General features: G+C 41.3%; 1 long non-coding RNA gene across 1 annotated transcript; it reads left to right on the top strand.

Annotated features, from left to right (window-relative positions):
- Positions 1–1,435: 1,435 nt before the first annotated feature.
- LOC118630086 lies at positions 1,436–16,200 on the top strand. Its single transcript, XR_004959520.1, has 3 exons — positions 1,436–1,474; positions 12,564–13,020; positions 16,151–16,200. It is a non-coding gene; the product is annotated as an uncharacterized LOC118630086 (long non-coding RNA).
- The last annotated feature ends 857 nt before the right edge of the window (positions 16,201–17,057 follow it).

Below are 17,057 nucleotides of genomic sequence, written 5' to 3'. Positions count from 1 at the left end.
TTACCTGGATCTCAGTGACCTCCTAGTAGGATCCATAGTGCTAAAGGACAAATTTATAACCCAGTCTGCCTCAGACATGAGAAGGAAATTTCATAAATTGGGGATGGGACCTTCCATACCCCTTGCTGATACTTTAACTGACAGGGTCTTTTACAATCAAGTCCGAGAGGAGGAGGAGAGGACCCGGACACAAGAGAAACAGGAGAAATAGCAGGCACAATTATTAGCTGCATTACAGGGATACTGGAAATAGCAGGGAAAGTCTTCCTAAGGCTTGGGCCAGAGACAAAAATGTCCTCCTTGTGCTTGTCACTGATAAGGGAAGCCTGGGCATTGGAGATTAGAATGCCCACAGAATGACTCTAGTGGAGCCCTGCCCTCCATGTCACAAGATAGGTTACTGGAAACAAGATTACCCTGAGAGCTAGAAGGCCTCTGGGTCAGATTCCCACTTCTTAATGACCTTGAATTGATAGAGCCCTCAATCTCTGCCAATTCCCACTGAAGCCATCAGCATTACCAGGACAGAGTCAAGGGTGACCCTAGATGTGGCGAGTAGATCTGTTAATTTTCTTCTTGATAGGGGAGCCGCTTACTCTGTGCTAACTTCCTACTCTGGGAAACTTTCCGCAAAACCAAACAGGTAATGGGAATGGAGGGAAACCCATCCTTAAAATATATAACACCTCCTTTAACTTGCCTGTGGGGGTGTACATCATTTGTACATTATTTCTTTCTTTTTATTCTTATTATTTTTAATTTCATTTTTGTTACAGATGTTTCTCCTTTTTTTACCCCATTGACATCCTCCTCCCCATCCCCCCCCGCCCGTCCCCAACTTCGTTGTCCATGTCCATTGGTTATGCATACATGCATATAAGTTCTGTGGTTTGAATCTTCCCTCGCCCCACCATCCCCTCTTCTGAGGGTTGTCAGTCTGTACCCTACTTCCATGTTTCTGGATCTACCCTATTCCTCAGACTGTTATGTTTGTTATATTCCATAAATAAGTGAGATCATGTGGTATTCGTTTTTTTCTGCTTGGCTTGTTTCACTTACGATAATACTTTTCAGGTCCCTCCATGTCGTCTCAAAGGATAAGAGATCTTTCATTCTTACTTCTGCATAGTACTCCATTGTGTATATGTACCACAGCTTTTAATCCATTTGTCTACTAATGGACACTTGGGCTGTTTCCAGATCTTAGCTATTGTAAATAGTGCTGCTCTGAACATGGGGGTACATATATTCTTTCTGATTGGTGTTTCAGGCTTCTTAGGGTATATTCCTAGAAGTGGGACCACTGTGTCAAATGGAAGTTCAATTTTTAATTTTTTGAGGTAACACCATTGTGTTTTCCATAGTGGCTGCACCAGTCTGCATTCCCACCAGCAGTGTACTAGAGTCCCCTTTTCTCCACACCGTCGCCAACACTTGTTGTTTGGTGATTTGTTGATGGCAGGCATTCTGACAGGTATGAGGTGATAATTTATTGTTGTTTTAATTTGCATCTCTCTGATGATTAGTGATCATCTTCATATGTCTCGTGGCCATTTGTATGTCCTGTTTGGAGAGGTGTCTATTCAGCTCCTCTGCCCATTTTGTAATTGGGTTCTTTGTCTTCCTTTTGTTGAGTTGGATGAGTACCCTATATATTTTGGAGATTAACCCCTTATCTGATGTATCATTGGCAATAATGTTCTCCCATACAGTGGGTTGCCTTTCCATTTTGATGGTTGTTTCTTTTGCTGGGCAGAAGCTTTTGAGTTTGCTGTAGTCCCACGTGTTCATTTTTTCCTTTGTTTCTGTTGCCTTAGGTGATGTATCAGTGAAAATTCTGCTGTGTATGATGTCTGAAATTTTGTTGCCTACATTTTCTTCTAGAATTTTTATGAATTCACGAGTCACATTTAAGTCTTTTATCCATTTTGAGTTTATTTTTGTGTATGGTGTAAGTTAATGGTCTAGTTTCATTTTTTTGCATAGAGCTGTTCAATTTTCCCAACACCATTTATTTAAGAGGCTGTCTTTACTCCACTGTATGCTCTTGCCACCTTTGTCATATATTAATTGAGCGTATTGCTTTGTGTCCATTTCTGGGTTCTCTATTCTGTTCCACTCGTGGACATACAAATGGCCACAAGACATATGAAGATGATCACTAATCATCAGAGAGATGCAAATTAAAACAACAATAAATTATCACCTCACACCTGTCAGAATGCCTGCCATTAACAAATCATCAAACAACAAGTGTTGGCGAGGGTGTGGAGAAAAGGTACTGTTCTTGTGCCAATACCAGGCTGTTTTGATTACAGTCACTTTGTAGTATAACCTGATATCTGGTATTGTGATCCCACCTACTTTGTCCATCTTTTTCAAGATTGCTGTTGCTATTTGCAGTTTTTTTTGTTTCCATATGAACTTTTGAAGTGTTTGTTCTAGTTCTGTGAAGTATGTCATTGATATTTTGATGGGGATTGCATTGAATCCATAGATTGCTTTGGGTACTATGGACATTTTAATGATGTTAATTCTTCCAATCCATGAACAAGGTATGTGCTTCCACTTTTTTTATATCTTCCTATATTTCTTTTTTCAATGCCCTGTAGTTTTCTAGAAACACACAGTCTCCCAAAACTGGACCGGGAAGAGATAGAAAATTTCAACAGGCCAATAACAACTAAGGAAATTGAAGAGGTAATCAAGAGGCAAAAAGGTCTTTTACTTCTTTGGTTAAGTTTATTTCTAGGTATCTTAATTTTTTTGCTGCGATGGTAAATGGGATTTTTTTTTTTTTTTTTTTTTTTTATCCTCACCCGAGGACATTTTTTCATTTTTTGTTCAGGTAGAGTGAGAGGGAGACAGAGGAACAGAGAGAGAGAGAGAAACATCGATGTGAAAGGAACACATCGAGTGGTTGCCACCCGCACAACCGACCAGGGCCGGGGACAAACTGCAACTGAGGTATGCGCCCTTAGCGGGAACCAAACCCAGGTCTCTCAGGACAGCAGGCCGACGCTCTAACCGCTGAGCCAAACCGGCCAGGGCGGCTAAATGGGATTTTTTACTGTCTCTCTTTCTGTGAGTTCATTATTGGTGTATAAGAATGGTGTCAATTTCTTGACATTAATTTTGTATCCTGCTACTTTGCCAGATTTATTTATTAAGTCTAGTAAATTTTTGATGGATTGTTTAGGGTTTTCTATGTATAATGTCATGTCATCTGCAAATAATGACAGTTTCACTTCCTCCTTTCCAATTTGGATCCCTTTTATTTTTTCTTCATGTCTGATTGCTATGGCTAAGACTTCCTGTACTATGTTAAATAAGAGTGGCAAAAGTGGGTATCCCTGTCTTGTTCCTGTTCTTAAGGGAAATGCTTTTAGTTTCTGCCCCCTGAGGATGAGGTTGGCTGTTGGTCTTTCATATATGGCCTTTATTATGTTGAGATGTGATTCCTCTATTTCCACATTGCTGAGTGTTTTTATCACAAATGGATGCTGGATTTTCTCGAATGCTTTTTCAGCATCTACTGATATGATCATGTGGTTTTTATTCCTCATTTTGTTTATGTGGTATATCACATTTATTGATTTGCAAATATTGTACCAGCCTTGCATCTGTGGGATGAATCCCAGTTGGTCATGGTGAATAATATTTTTGATGTATTGCTGGATTCGATTTGCTAGTATTTTGTTCAGGATTTTGGCGTCTATGTTCATCAGGGATTTTGGCCTGTAGTTTTCTTTCTTTGTAGTGTCTTTTTCTGGTTTTGGAATTAGAATTATGCTGGCCTCGCCCTGGCCGGTTTGGCTCAGCGGTTAGAGCGTCCACCTGCGGTCTGAAGAGACCCGGGTTCGGTTCCCGCTAAGGGCACGTACCTTGGTTGCAGTTTGTCCCCGGCCCTGGTTGGTCGTGCGGGTGGCAGCCACTCGATGTGTCCCTTTCACATCGATGTTTCCCTCTCTCTCTCTTTCTCTCTCTCCCTCCCACTCTGTCTGTACAAAAAATGGAAAAATGTCCTCGGATGAGGATAAAAAAAAAAAAAAAAAGAAAAAAAGAATTATACTGGCCTCATAAAATGAGTTTGGAAGTATTCCTTCTTGAATTTTTTAAAATAGTTTGAGGAGAATGGGTGTTAGTTCTTTTTTTGAATGTTCGGTAAAACTCCCCCGTGAAGCCATCCGGGCCTGGGCTTCTGTTTGCTGGGAGAGTCTTGATTACTTCTTCAATTTCCTTAGTTGTTATGGGTCTGTTTAAGTTTTTTATCTCTTCCCGGTCCAGTTTTGGGAGACTGTGTGTTTCTAGAAATTTGTTTATTTAGCTTAGATTGTCAAATTTGTTACCATATAATTGTTCATAGTATTTGTTAACAATACTTTGTATTTCTGTGGTGTCAGTTGTTACCTCTCCTCTTTCATTTCTGATTTTGTGTATTTGGGTTCTCTCTCTTTGTTTCTTGGTGAGTCTAGGTAAGGTTCCATCAATCTTGTTTATCTTTTCGAAAAACCAGCTCTTTGTTTCATTGATCCTTTGAATTGTTTTTTTGGACTCTATGTCGTTTATTTCTGCTCTGATCTTTACTATTTCCTTCCTTCTACTTGCTCTGGTGTTTTCTTTTTGTTTGCTCTCTAGTTCTTTAAATTGTGAGGTTAGATAATCTATTAGAGATTTTTTCTTGTTTTTTGAGGTAGGCCTGTAGTGCTATCAACTTCCCCCTCATAACTGCTTTTGCTGCATCCCATAGATTTCATGTTGTGTGTTCATTTTCATTGGTTTCCGGGAAGTTTTTAATTTTTTCGTTGATCTCTATGGTAACCCATTCATTGTTTAATAACGTGCTATTTGGACTCCATGTGTTCAAATGTTTTTGCATGTTTTTGTTGCAGTTGATTTCTCGTTTCATGCCATTGTGATCTGAGAAGATGCTTAATACGATTTCAATCTGCTTGAACTTGTAGAGACTTAGTTTGTGTCCTAACATGTGGTCTATCTTTGAGAATGTCCCATGTGCACTTGAGAATAATGTGAATTCTGTAGTTTTGGGGTTTAATTCTCTGTAGATATCTATTAAATCCATTTGGTCTAGTGCTTCATTTAGAGTCTCTGTTTCCTTGCTAATTTTTTTTTTCTAGAGGATCTATCCAGTGATGTCAGCAGGGTGTTGATGTCTCCTGCTATGATTGTATTGCTGTCGATATCTCCTTTGAAGTCCTCCAGAAGATTTTTTATATATTTTTGTGCTCCTATATTGGGTGCATATATGTTTATCAAGGTTATATCTTCCTGTTGGATAGATCCTTTCAATATTACGTAGTGGCCTTCTTTGTCTCTAGTTATGGCCTTCATTTTGAAATCTATTTTATCAGATATGAGTATTGCTACCCCAGCCTTTTTTTTCTTTTCTCTTTGCTTGGAAGGTTTTTTTCCATCTCTTCACTTTCTACCTATGTGAGTCTTTTGTTGTGAGGTGGGTCTCTTTTAAACAACATATAGATGAGTCATGATTTCTTATTTAATCAGCTACTCTGTGTCTTTTTATGGGAGCATTCTATCCATTCACATTTAAGGTGATAATTGATATGTAGTAATATATTGCCATTTTTGTTTCGTTTGGTTCTATTTTTCTTTCAATTTCTTCTACTAATTACAGCAAGCTTTTTAACATTTCTTGCAGTACTGGTTTGGTGCTAATGTATTCCTTTAATCTTTTTTTTTTGTCTGGGAAGCTCGTTATTTGACCTTCTATTTTGAACGACAACCTTGGTGGGTAGTGTAGTCTTGGAATCAGATCCTTGTTTTTCATGACCTTGATTATTTCATGCCATTTTTTTCTGGCCTGTATTGTTTCTGTTGAGAAGTCAGCTGAGAGCCTTTTGGTGGTTCCTTTGTAGGTAACCTGCTGCTTATCTCTTACTGCTTTTAGGATTCTCTGTTTGTCTTTAATTTTTGGCATTTTAATTACTATGTGTCTTGGTTGGGGCCTGTTTGGGTTCTTCTTACTTGGGGCTCTCTGTGCTTCTTGAACTTGAATGCTTTCTTTTTTCACCAAATTAGGGAAGTTTTCTGTCACTATTTCTTTGAATATATTCTCTAACCCTTGCTCATTTTTTTCTTCTTCGAGGACTCCTATGATGCAAATATTATTATGTTTTCAGTTGTCCCACAGTTCTCTTAAGCTGTCTTCCTGCTTTTTATTTGTTTTTCTCCTTTTGGTTTTGTGATTGGTTGAATTTTTCTACCCTGTCTTCTAATTCACTGATCTCATCTTCAGTTTCCTCTACTCTGGTGTTTAGACCTTCCAATGTGTTCTTTATTTCTGACATGTCATTCTTGATTTTTTTCTTGGTGGTTTTTAATTTTCAATTGGTTGATTTTCAACATCTCTGTGTCCTTACTCATGCTATTTAGCTTCCTCAAGATCATAACTCTGAATTCTACCTCTGTTACCTTGCCTAACTGCTTCACATTTATCTCATCTTCGGTAGAGGTCTCTTGTTCTTTCATTTGGCTTTTGTTTTTGTGTTTCACCATTTTGACTATCACAGTGGGCTTTGGAACCTGCCAAATTTTTCCTGTAGGTGTTGGTGTTCTGAAGTTTTGGCTCCCTCTCCTGGGTTTGCATGAGCAAGGTAGGACCCATGTTAAATACCATTGTCAAGTGTTACTTTCCTGTAATGGTACAGCTTTTTGCCTCGAGGCTCTCAGTAGTGGTTACTTGAAGAGTTTTGGGTTTTGGGTTGTCAGTTGAATGAAAAACTGCCTCAGGTTCTCAGCATAAGGGGATTTCCAGAGGGTGGGGCAGATGCTGGTTGTTAGCGATCCTCAATTTGCATTTCAATGCCCTACCTGGGTGGGATTGAATCTCTGAGAGAGGGGCCACTGCCTCTCCCCAGAACCCTGGGAAGGAGCAAGATGGCCACCGTCCTGCGTGGCTGGAACTCAGCAAAAGCTCTGAGCCCCCTCCAAATCCCCAGTGTCCCCACACAATTCCAGTCCAGTCCACCCTCCCTCTGCTGGAGCCCAAGGTGAGTGGCTGTGACTGTTTTAGCATCTGTCCTGGCTCTGCCCTGTGGAGCCACTTGGGAGTTTAACCCGAGGGTGCTGCTCACAGCTAAGGTCGCTGCTGTCTGTGGGCACCCCTCTCACACCTCCACAATCCTACCAGGATCGAGTCAGTGTCCCTTGTTATATGGTCCTTGCAAGCTGCTTTGCTGTTGCTTTTTCCTGTTGATTTGTCTGTGTTTTAGTTGTAATTCCATTTTGGTCCCGGGAGATGGTCTGTGTAGCTTCCATTCACTCTGCTGCCATTTTGGAATTCCTGTACATTATTTCTAATAATACCTGAGTGCCCCACCCCCTTTCTGGGGAGAAACATATTAACCAAAATGAAAACTAGTGTAATCTCTATTCCTGCAGAAACACTAAACCTAATATTAGAATCAATAAATAAGAAAAGCTATGAGGAAAACCTAGACGTAGATCCACAGGTCTGGCAGCAGGAATACTGGGTTGGGTTAAATATGCCAATCCTATCATGATTAGATTAAAAGATCCTACAAAATTTCCTCACAAGAAACAGTGCCCTATTAATTCTTAGGCAAGAACAGGCCTACTAGAAATTATATCCAGATTCCTTGAACATGGCCTTTTAAAACCCTTGCAATTCTTCCTGTAACATTCCTATTCTACTATAAATAAAACGGATGAGAAATACCAATTTGTTAAGGACTTAAGAATACTTAGTGAGGCATTAGTTCCTAGCCATCCTATGATTCCAAATTCCTATACTGTTCTCAGCAGAATACCATCAGGAACACAGTCCTTTTCAGTATTAGATTTAAAAGATGTCTATTTCTGTATCCCATTAGATCCAGCTTGTCAGTTTCTATTTGCCTTCGAATGGACAGGATTGCAGGGATTTCAACAGCAATTAGTTGGACTGGTCTTCTTCAAGGCTTCAGAAATAGCTCCCATCTCTTTGGGCAAGCCATAGCAGAAGATTTAATGGACCTATCTCTTGAGGGGGTGGAGAGAGCTTATAATGTTAATGACCTTTTAAACTGTTTCCCCACCAAAGAATTAGCCTGAGAACATTTAATCTAGACTTTAAATTTCTTGGCAAAAGGGGTATAAAGTTTTAAAGAAAAGGCACAGCTCCTAAAACAAAGAATAGGCTACTTGGATCTAATTTTAACAGCTGAAGAAATAATCCTATCCCAAATGAAAGTACAAACTATCCACAACATACCTCAGCCCACCACAGTTAGACATCTGAGAGCCTTTTGTGGGGGCTAACAGGATATTATAGGCTTTGGATCTTAGGATATGAAGAAAAGATCTCTGTATAATGCTCTATAGCAGTGGTTCTCAACCTTCCTCATGCCGTGACCCTTTACTTTTATTTTTATTTATTTTTTATCCTCACCCAAGGACATTTTTCCATTTTTTGGTCAGCTAGAGTGGAAGGGAGAGAGAGGGAGAGAGCGAGAGAGAGAAACATCGATGTGAAAGGGACACATCGAGTGGCTGCCACCCGCAAGACCAACCAGGGCCAGGAACAAACTGCAACCGAGGTACATGCCCTTAGCGGGAACCAAACCCGGACCACAGGCCGATGCTCTAAGTGCTGAGTCAAACTGGCCAGGGCTTTTTTTTTTTTTTTTTTTTGGTACGTGCCCCTAGCGGGAACCGAGCTCAAGACTCTCTGGTCCACAGGCCGACGCTCCAACTGCTGAGCCAAAACGGCCAGGGCGCCGTGACCCTTTAATACAGTTCCTCATGTTGTGGTGACCTCCAACCATAAAATTATTTTTATTGCTACTTCATAACTGTAATTTTGCTACTGTTATTAATCACCATTGGAAATAATGTGTTTTCTGATGGTCTTAGGTGACCCCTGTGAAAGGGTCGTTGGACTCCGAAAGGGGTGGCAACCCACAGGTTGAGAACTGCTGCTCTATAGGGAGAAAACATAATTATAGTGTTATACTTTCTGCTCCAACAGTCATTAAGGTACCAAGCATTGTCATTTGAATACATCACACCCAGGGAAAGCCATGCTCCAGCTCAAGCAAGAGACAAACCATAGAACTGCCCTCCAAACACTGGATGGCAGAGCCACTAGAAGTTTTAAAACTACTCCTAAAATAAAAGAAGTTACCTTTTAAAAAAATCGCACAGCCCTGGCCGGTTTGGCTCAGCGGTTAGAGCATCGGCCTGCGGTCCGGAGAGACCCGGGTTCAGTTCCTGCTAAGGGCATGTACCTTGGTTGCAGTTTGTCCCCGGCCCTGGTTGGTCGTGCGGGTGGCAGCCACTCGATGTGTCCCTTTCACATCGATGTTTCTCTCTCTCTCTCTCTCTTCCTCTCTCTCCCTCCCACTCTATCTGTGCAAAAAATGGAAAAAAATGTCCTCGGGTGAGGATAAATAAAAAAAAAATTAAATTAAAAAAATTTAAAAAAATCGCACATAGGATAAATAATAATAAATAATTAGATTTTAAAGCAGCCGATATTCTGGTGTGTTGCTTGTCTTATAGTATTTGACCAATACATAGAGCTTTGTATTTTTCTTTCAGGATGCAACTAGAATTCTCTCAAATGTCTATATAATCATTCTCCTCATTTGCTTATTTACTTATATACCACCAGCACCCTGGTTGAAGCTTGTTTTAAGCTTTTCTAATCAATCCCTTTAGGTACAAGATGACATCAAAAGCCTCATCATGCAAGCCACGGACCTTGAAAATAAATACAAAATTCCCTCTTGGTAGAGCCCTCTCACTTCTACCATCCTCCAATGAATAACTCTCTTTATCCCAATCCTATTAGGACTCTTTAAAAAAACAAAAACAAAAAAACTCCCCCATTTTTCCCCATTGACCCCCTCCTCCCCAATCCTGTCCTCCTCCAGCCTTCCCCACACTATTGTTGGTGCCCATCATTTATGCATATATGCATAGAAGTTTTTTGCTTTATCTCATCCTGCCCTCCCTTCCCCCTTCCCTTTGAGGTTCATCAGTCTAACAACCAATTTGTACTTCTTAATTCCTTCATCTTTTTCATCCCACCAGCACCCACCCATCTGGCAAGTAGCAAAAAGTTCTCAGTATCTGTGAGTCTGTTCTGCTCATTTTGTTTGTAGATTCAATTGTTGATAGATATGAATTAATTGCCATTTTATTGTTCATATTTTTGTTTTTCTTCTCCTTCAAGAAGACCCTTCAACATTTCATATAATACTGGTTTGGTGGTGATGAACTCCTTTAGCTTTTTCTTGTCTGGGAAACTCTTGATATGTCCATTGATTCTAAATGATAGCTTTGCAGGATAGAGTGGTCTTGATTGTAGGTCATTGCTTTTCATCACCTTGAATATCTCTTGCCACTCCTTTCTGGCCTGCAAACTTTCTTCTGAGAAATCAGTTGACAGTCTTATGGGAGCTCCTTTGTAGGTAACAAACTACTTTTTTCTTGCTGCTTTTAAGATTCTCTCTTTGTATTTAACCTTTGGAATTGTGATGATGATGTGTCTTGGTGTGGACCTCTTTGGGTTCATCTTGTATGGGACTCTCTGTGCTTCCTGGACTTGTATGTCTGTTTTCTTCACCAAGTTAGGGAAGTTTTCTGTCATTATTGTTTCAAATAGGTTTTCAATTTCTTGCTCTCTCTCTTCTTCTTCTGGCACCCCTATGATGTGAATGTTGGCACACTCTAAGTCTTCCCAGAGGCTCCTTACAGTAGCCTCATATTTTTGAATTTTTTTCTTTTTGCTGTTTGATTGGGTGTTTTTTGCTTCCTTATATTACAAATCATGGTTTTGCCCCTTGGCTTTGCCTACTGTACTATTGATTCCCTGTAAATTATTCTTTATTTTAGTTAGTGCATTCTTCATTTCTGACTGGCCCTTTTTTATGTTTTTGATGTTCTCACTAAGTTCCTTGAAGGTCTCACCAAATTCCTTGAGCAACCTTATAACCTGTGTTTTGAACTCTGCCTCTGATTGATTGCTTATCTCCATATTGCTTAATTCTTTTCCTGGAGTTTTGTTATTTCATTTGGGACATGTTTCTTTGTCTCCTCATTTTGGATGCTTCCCTGTGATGTTTCTATGTATTAGGTAGAGTTGCTATGTCTCCTCGGCTTTGTAGGGTGGCCTATTGTTGCAGGTGCCCTGTAGAATCCAGTGGCACAGCCTCCCTGATCACTCCAGCTGTTCCCTTGAGGTGCACCCCTAGTGTGGACTATACACCCTTCTGTTGTAATTGAGTCTTGATTGCTGTTGGCATGTCAATGGGAGGTATTTACTTAGGCTGATCAGCTGCAAGGACTGGTTGTGCCCACTGACCACTGGCCTCTGACTCCCTTGGGGGATCAGATGTGCAGGGGCCCACCACACAGAGCAAGATGTACTTCAGTAGGGCTCTGGTACCCAATGAGTTTACTCGTTGACTGTGTCACTTGTGGAGGTGGTTGGGTGGTGGTGTTTCGATGTGGTCTGAAGCTGTCCACTGGGTGTGCTGGCTCTGTGGCAAGGTCAGCCACCGCCTGTGTTCTATCCAGGGCTACAAAGTGATCTGCCAATGGCTGATTCTTGTGCTGGGCTTGGAGGTGCCAGGCAAAGTCAAGCTGTGAACCAAGTGGCTGCTTCTGGGGCCACTTAATGAGAGGTATGGAGCTCGCTGAGACCAGATGCTGCTTATGTGAGAGATTTTAGAAAATCTGGTGTAGGAGCCAAGACAGGCCAATCCTATGGTAAAGCCTTTGGAAACAGCTTGGGTGGGCCTGAAGGCTGAGTGCGGTAGGGCCTCAGGGAATCACCAGGGCAGGGCAAACAATGTGAGCCAGGTTGCTGGAGTCCCAGATATGGTGGCTGTCTGCGACCTAGGAGAAGGGCTCATCAGCCTCCGCCAGCACATCAGCATGTCTGTCCAGGAGAAATCCGCCTCTCCAGCCCTCATCCTGAGGCCAAATGGCTCAGTTCTTCCCTGTATGTCTCTGGAACCCCTCAAGCTGCCTTTCCTCCAAGCTTAGAGGGAAGTCTGAGTAAGTCCATGTGCGCAGGCTTTTTAAGAGGAACTACTTGGGGCTCCAGCAGCCTTAGCCTCCCTCAGCCTCAGTTCCCACTGGTTTTTCCAGCCAGAAGTTATGGGGACTTCTCTTCCTGGCACTGGAACCCTGAGCTGAGCACCTGGTGTGAGATGGGGACCCCTCAGTCGTCAGGGAGGACCTTCCCAGCTGAAGTGGCCCTCCTGATTTTTATCCGCCACACGTGGTATGGGACCAGCCTATCCGCACCTCCACCCCTCCTACCAGTTTAGATGTGGCTGCTTCTTTAATTTTGTAATTGTACAACTTCCACTCAGCTCAATTTCAGGTGGTTTTGAATGATGGTTATGCTGTAGTTTAGTTGTAATTTTGATGTGGTTGTGGGAAGAGGTGAGTACCACATATACCTACACTGCCGTCTTGACCAGAAGTCTGTATATACCTATTAGGACTCTTAATAATCCTAATTTTTGGACCCCAAATTCTAAATACCCTTTTCTCCTTTATTTCAGATCAAATACAAGCTGTAAGACTCCAAATAATAATGGTTCAAGGATTTCACCCAATCCTGGATATGCCTGTGACCTCCTTAAATCAGCCCATGCAACAACACCCACTAGATCAAGTTACACAATGCTTCCATTCCACCCTAACCTAGCCACTCCCAGACAGAGAACAAGAAATATCAACCAACTCACTTCTATGTCCAAACTCAGCAAGAAGTAGATTCAGAAGTCAGAACAATGTCCCTCAACTTCCAAAATAAATTTGGCCGATAACTCTTGAGAGGGAAAATATTAGAGTAGGCCAATAAAAGATATGAGATGGGAGAGGAGGCTGGGGCTTTGAGAGAATATGTGTAAAATGTGACAAACCAAAAATAGGCAACGGAGGGAGCAGACCCCTCTGTGAGGAGAGAAGACTCAGGGCCTCTCCAGGATGTGGTCTAACTGGCGGCATGACACCCAGGTGAAGGAGCCTTAGAGATCAAAGATACCTTTTTCTGAGACATGAGGGAGTGGGTGACTTGCTCCTTGCCTAGGGGCATAAATCTTCTGAACTCCCAAATATCAGGGCACCGGGTTTGATCTCAGCCAGATGAGCTGCCTGCTCAGGGCACTTGGTTTGGTTTTGGCTGAGTTGCCCACTCATGTTCTATCTGAATGTATTGCTATTTCTGTGAATAAATTCTTGCCTGCTTTTGCTGCTATTTGTTGTCTCTTATTTAATTAATTTATACATGCAAGAAAACAACTGGGGGTGCAGATATTGTCTCTGGCCAGAGGCTATCTCCAGCCAGAGGCCCCTCTTGACCACCACTGACAATTCTGTTATTTTCACTGATCAGGGTACATGGCCTTTCTGCAACTTTCTCTGAACCCCAGTGATGAAATCTCTAGGAACCAAGTTCTAGGGGAACTTTGAATGTCCCTAGCTGTTGAAATAGCTTTGATTTGTGAATAAATATTTTTGTGTTCTTGGGCACCTTGTTATATATGCAACCTATAATAATGAAGAGTTTTGGTATTAAATTACATTAAGACATTTTCCCCATCCAGATTCTGCCTGCATATACTTGTTAGAGTAAACAAATTCTATTCTTAAACCCTCAGATTGAACAGTTTGTCAGTTTTGAATGAGTTGGATTGACAATTCAATGCTCCTATGGAGATTTTGTGGCAAACAGGGACAACCCATTAGCAGGAAAATGTCCTGAAATAACTGTGCATAAGACAAGATTTGCCAGCAATGCAGTTTACTTATTTAGAGCCCCAGCCCAAGGCTGATGCTCAGGGTTTTGGGGGTAGTGGGAGGTTCTACAATGACATATTACCAGAGTTAGATTTAGAGGTATAGTTTTATGAGAGCTGATTCATTTATGCAAATCAAGTCTCTATTGATTGAAGAGGTCTTAATGATTACTTTCCTCTGGCTTCTCATGGAAGAAGCCATCCAAGGCAAGCCAGGCGCCACCCATTAAGCATATTTCTAACCAACTGGCATCAGAAGAAAAGATAGCTCAACTTTCCAATGATGATTCTAGCAGAAAAAGCGTTTGTGAAAGTGATGATGAGAGGCACTTGACCTCATTCACAGTAGCAAAAGAGGCTTGAACAGGTAGCTGAGATACAAACTGGTGGCTGCATTTGGAGGGGAAAGAATGAAAGAGGATTGAGGAGCAGGTGGCAGCAAAAAGTCAAAGTTTAGAGAAAGAACATTTTCCAGTGGGTTGATATTTCTTGGTGGATATTTCTTATCTTTGCTTCAACAAGTCCTTCCATTGACAGGCTAATATCATATACATAAAAATAGAGGTCTCACTCTAAATCTACAGAGAAGGAAGTTATATTTGGTGGGAACCTTTTGAGAAATCAAGGACATGCCTTAAATGAGCAGGCCAAGCACCAGTAGGGCTTCTACTCAAGAATTTCCAATTCTGCCCTGGCCGGTTTGGCTCAGCGGTTGGAGCGTTGACCTGCGGTACAGAGAGACGCGGGTTCGGTTCCCGCTAAGGGCACGTACCTCGGTTGCAGTTTGTCCCCGGCCCTGGTTGGTCATGCGGGTGGCAGCCACTCAATGTGTTCCTTCACATCGATGTTTCTCTCTCTCTCTCTCCCTCTCTCTCCCTCCCACTCTATCTGAACAGAAAGTGGAAAAGTGTCCTCGGGTGAGGATAAAAAAAAAAAAAAAGAATTTCCAATTCTTTGACTCCAGCCCAGAACACTCTCATATCCAAAAGTCAAAAACATCTCTGCTTAACTGAGGTTGCTTTTCCTCCCTCCCAGGCTCCACCCCCGTCCTCTGATGGCCCTTCTCAATGAAAGGCAGCCCTACCTGCCCAATCACTGGACCAGGGAGACTTTTCCTCCTCAGGCACTCACACCCCATCCTAACACACATGCACACCTTCACCTGTCACTTGGGAGGGAAAGACATTCTGCAGGTAGCAGAGCAGCATATTTATATAAAGTATTGTGAATGATAGTATAATATTAGAGAATCATTTTAGGAAGAATAGTTATTAGCTAACCCAACATACTGAGAGAAGGAGGGAGGGAGACAGAGAGAGCCAGCCCATGGACATTCTACATTAGAAGAGCATCCAGGGAGCTGGTCTTGAAGTAACTTGAAGTTCAGTAGGAGTTATTTATTCTTTCTTTGCGCAAAAATATTCAATAATAACTCTGACACAAACTCTTAGGCACCACAGGAATGCATAGGCATTTCCCCTTCAGCTGGGAGTGTTTGGTGGTGGCAGCCAGATGGAAAGGGAATGGAAGGCTTGCAGCTTAACTTAGCCCCACTGTGTCATGGCCTCCCCCTTTTCTGGTCTCCCTCCTTTCTGAACTCTTGCACATATGACCCTATAGAAAGTGTCTGGACCCCAAGAGACAAGATTTAATGTTTGCTGCACTACCCATTCTGTTTGAATTTGGGTCTCCAGAGCTAGGCATTTCTTTTATTAGATAATGTTTTATTTTATTTTATTTTTTTAATTAATATATTTATTTTTGTTACAGATGTTTCTCTCCCCCCCCCCACTGATTCCCCCCTTCTTCACCCACCCGCCCTGTCCCCAGCTTTGTTGTCCATGTCCATTGTTCATGTACACATGCATATAAATTCTGTGGTTTATCTCTTCCCCACCACTCCCTCTTCTGAGGATTGTCAGTCTGTACCCCACTGCCACGTCTCTGGGACTACCCCATTACTCAGACTATGTTTATTATATTCCAAATATAAGTGAGATCATATGATATTTATCTTTCTCTGTTTGGCTTGTTTTGCTTAGGATAATATTTTCCAGGTCCCTCCATGTCGTGCCAAAGGATAAGAGATCTTTCTTTCTTACAGTTGCATAGTACTCCATTGTGTATATATACCACAGCTTTTTATTCACTCATCTACTGATGGACACTTGGGTTGTTTCCAGATCTTAGCTATTGTAAATAGTGCTGTTATGAACATGGGGGTAAATATATTCTTTCTGATTGGTGTTTCGGGTTTCTTAGGGTATATTCCTAGAAGTGGGATCACTGGGTCAAATGGCAGTTCAATTTTTAATTTTTTTAGGTAATACCATATTGTTTTTTTATAGTGGCTGCACCGGTCTGCATTCCCACCAGCAGTGTTCTAGAGTCCCCTTTTCTCCACATCCTCGCCAACATGTTGTTTGATGATATGTTGATGGTGGCCATTCTGACAGGTATGAGGTGATACCTCATTGTTGTTTTAATTTGCATCTCTCTGATGATTAGTAATGTTGAGCATTTCTTCATATGTTTCTTAGCCATTTGTATATCCTGTTTGGAGAGGTGTTTATTTAGTTCCTCTGCCCATTTTATAATTGGAGTCTTTGTCTTCCTTTTGTTGATTTTTTTGAGCACTCTATATATATTGAAAATTAACCCTTTATCTGATATGTCATTGGCAATTATGCTCTCCCATACAGTAGGTTGCCTTTCCATTTCGATGATTGTATCTTTTGCTGTGCAGAAGCTTTTGAGTTTGATGTAGTCCCATGTGTTCATTTTTTCCTTTGTTTCTGTTGCCTTAGGTGATGCATCAGTGAAAATTCTGTTGTTTTTGATGTCTGAAATTTTGTTGCCTATATATTTTCTTCTAGGATTTTTATGGATTCACAGGTCACATTTAAGTCTTTTATCCATTCTGAGTTTATTTTTGTGTATGGTGTAAGTTGATGGTCTAGTTTCATTTTTTTTTTTTTTTGCATGTAGCTGTTCAATTTTTCCAACATTTATTTAAGAGGCTGTCTTTACTCCACTGTATGCTCTTGCCCCCTTTGTCGAATATTAATTGAGCATCTTGTCTTGGGTCCATTTCTGGGTTCTCTATTCTGTTCCACTGGTCTATCTGCCTGTTTTGTGCCAGTACCAGACTGTTTTGATGACAGTAGCTTTGTAGTATAACCTGAAATCTGGTAATGTGATCCCTTCAACTTTGTTCTTCTTTTTCAAGATTGCTGTAGCTTTTAGACGTCTTTT

This window comes from Molossus molossus, unplaced genomic scaffold (genome assembly GCF_014108415.1).
Source record: "Molossus molossus isolate mMolMol1 unplaced genomic scaffold, mMolMol1.p scaffold_m16_p_1, whole genome shotgun sequence".
Taxonomy (NCBI): Eukaryota; Metazoa; Chordata; class Mammalia; order Chiroptera; family Molossidae; genus Molossus; species Molossus molossus.
This window is presented reverse-complemented; position numbering and strand designations above follow the sequence as displayed.